Source organism: Neovison vison, chromosome 11 (genome assembly GCF_020171115.1).
Source record: "Neovison vison isolate M4711 chromosome 11, ASM_NN_V1, whole genome shotgun sequence".
NCBI lineage: Eukaryota > Metazoa > Chordata > Mammalia > Carnivora > Mustelidae > Neogale > Neogale vison.
Genome location: NC_058101.1, coordinates 106,236,579 through 106,239,880, shown reverse-complemented (window position 1 = coordinate 106,239,880; position 3,302 = coordinate 106,236,579).

Below are 3,302 nucleotides of genomic sequence, written 5' to 3'. Positions count from 1 at the left end.
TCCTTTTCAGAATCTCACTCAACTCATAGAAGCAAAAATGTTCACCATGACTTGACAACCACCCTCTCCAAATCAGAGTCAACTGAATTTGACAATACTATTAAGCTCTGGCTTCCTTTTTCTTTTCTGGTGACAAGAGGCTTTAGTCCTTGAAGTCTGGAAAACAGTCATCTCTTCTACATTGAAACACTTGGATCAACTATTCCATTTCTTTAAACTTTTGTCCAACTAATTTTTTTATTATGTTATGTTAGTCACCATACAGTACACTGTTATTTTTTGATGTAGTGTTCCATGATTCATTGTCTGCATATAATGCCCAGTGTTCCATGCAATACATGCCCTTCTTAATACCCATCACCAGGTTAACCCATCCCCCACCCCTTCCCCTGTAAAACCCTCAGTTTGTTTTCTAGAGTCCATAGTCTGTCTGGTTTGTCTCCCCCTCTGATTTCCCCCTCTTCATGTTCCCTTCCTTCTCCTAATGTCCTCCATACTATTCCTTATGTTCCACAAATAAGTCAAGCCATATGATAATTGACTTTCTCTGTTTGGCTTATTTCACTTAGCATAATCTCCAGTTCTGTCCATGTTGATGCAAAAATTGGGTATTCATCATTTCTGATGGCTAAGCAATATTCCATTGTATATTTGAACACAACTTCTTTATCCATTCATCTGTTGAAGGGCATCTCAGCTCTTTCTACAGTTTGGTTACTATGCGCATTGCTGCTATGAACACTGGGGTACATGTGGTCCTTCTTTTCACTACATCTGTACCTTTGGGGTAAATGCCCAACAGTGCAATTGTTGGGTCATAGTGTAGTTAGTTCTATTTTTAACTCTTTGAGGAACCTCCACACTGTTTTCCAAAGTGGCTGTACTAACTTACATTCCCACCAACAGCATAAGAGAGTTTCCTTTTCTCCACATCCTCTCCAGCATTTGTTGTTTCCTGCCTTGTTAATGTTTGCCATTTTAACTGGTGTAAGGTGGTATCTCAGTGTGGTTTTGATTTGAATTTCCCTGATGGCTAATGATGATGAATATTTTTTTTCATGTGTCTGTTAGTCATCTGTATGTCTTCTTTGGAGAAGTGTCTGTTCATGTCTTATGCCTGTTTTTTGACTTGATTTTTTTGGGGGGAGGGTGTTGAGTTTGAGAATTTCTTTATAGATCTTGGGTCTCAGCTCTTTATCTATTGCAAATATCTTCTCTCATTCCATTAGCTGTCTTTTGGTTTTGTTGACTGTTTCCTTTACTGTGCAGAAGAATTTATCTTGATGAAGTCCCAATAGTTAGTTCATTTTCATTTTTGTTTCCCTTGCCTTTGGAGACATGTCTTGAAAGAAGTTGCTGTGGCTAATGTTGAAGAGTTTACTGCCTATGTTCTCCTCTAGGATTCTGATGGATTTCTGCCTCACATTGAGGTCTTTCATCCATTTAGAGTTTATCTCTGTGTATGGTGTAAGTGAATGGTTGAGCTTCATTTTTCTATATATAGTTGTTGAATTTTCCCAGCACAATTTATTGAAGAGACTGTCTTTTTTCCATTGGATATTTTTTCCTGCTTTGTTGAGGATTAGTTGACCATAGAGTTGAGGGTCCATATCTTGGCTCTCTATTCTGTTCCATTGATCTATGTGTCTGTTTTTGTGCCCATACCATGCTGTCTTGGTGACCACAGCTTTGTAATATACCTTGAAATTAGGCAACGTGATGCCCCCTCTTTGTTTTTCTTTTTCAACATTTCCTTGGTGATTCAGGGTCTTTTCTGGTTCCATACAAATTTTAGGATTGTTTGTTCCAGCACTTTGAAAAATGCCATTGGCATTTTCATCAGGATTGTGTCGAAACTATAGATTCGACTATTCGAAGCATAGGCATTTTAACAATGTTTATTCTTCTGATCCATGAGTATGGGATGTTTTTCCATCCTTTTGTATTTTCTTCAATTTCTTCCATAAGTGTTCTGTAGTTTCTAGAGTATAGATCTCACCTCCTTGATTAGGTTTATTCCTCGGCATCTTATGGTTTTTGGTGCTATTGTAAATAGAATTGATTCCCTAATTTCTCTCTCTACAGTTACATTGTTAGTGTATAGGATATCCACTTAGTTCTCTAACCTGCAAGAATTCTTCTCTATTCATCTTATTTTTTGGATTCTTATTCATGCAACCTTGAGCAAATATTTACTGAACTCCTAGGAGTGAGCTGTATGACATGAGATACTGCATGCACAAGACTGAATCCCTTCCTCCCAGCAGGTATCTAGGAAGACAAAAAAAAAAAGAGAGAGAGAGAGAGAGGGAATTGCAATGCAGCATGCTTCACCTCATTCCATAACTCGGGTAATGCTGACCAACAAGTTCTGTGGAATAATTAATCTTAACCTCATTTCTGTCTTCTTTATCATTAGCCCTGTCCAACTGAAATTTCTTCAATGAAGGAAATATCCCACAGTGTCATTGTTCAGTAAAATAGCCACTAGCCACATGTGTCTACTAAGCACTTGAAATGTGGCTTGAGTGACAGAAAAATTAACTTTTAACTTAATTTCATTTTAATAGATTTAAATTTTAATTTAAATAGCCTCCTGTGGCAAGCAACCACCACATTAGGCAGTGCATGAATCAAAAGACATCTTTGGTGCTATAAACCATGTTATCTGATTTAGCTATAAATTAGCCTTTGAATTGTAGAAACCCCAGGGAACTAATCATTACAGTCACTATGGAATACCAGTGGAGAAAACACATCAGACGCTTCAGCCAGATCCAAGGCAGCCCCCATCAGAATTGAATCTGTAGATGTCTTTTGGTAGCAATCCATCAATCCATTGGTGGGTTGCATAGTATGGAAAGCACAATTCTTTTTAGATTCAGCTACATGAAGGAAAAGGAATCTGGAACATACATAAGTCAATAGTCTTCATGCTTGCAAGTAACTCCTGCTATCCCACCTCCAATACAATAATAAATTAATGCATGTCTATATTCATTCAAAGTTATTGAGCAAAGAAATGTTTTATTTAGAGATCCACTAAATGTTAAATGTGTGCTGAAAATAGAAACACAGATCTGTGGCCCAGGAGTTGGACATATAAACTGCTCAGAACCAAAGCACTGATTGTCACAGTACCAAGAGAAAAAAACCAAAAGGATTTTAATAAAGGCAATGAACCAGCACAGGAAAGGTAGTAAAGATGCATTATCTTGTGGGTGAGGTAAGGAACAGTCAGTGATGTGAGCGGCGTGTGTACATTTAAGGAAGGTCTCGATTTGAATCCTTGTGGGACGTTC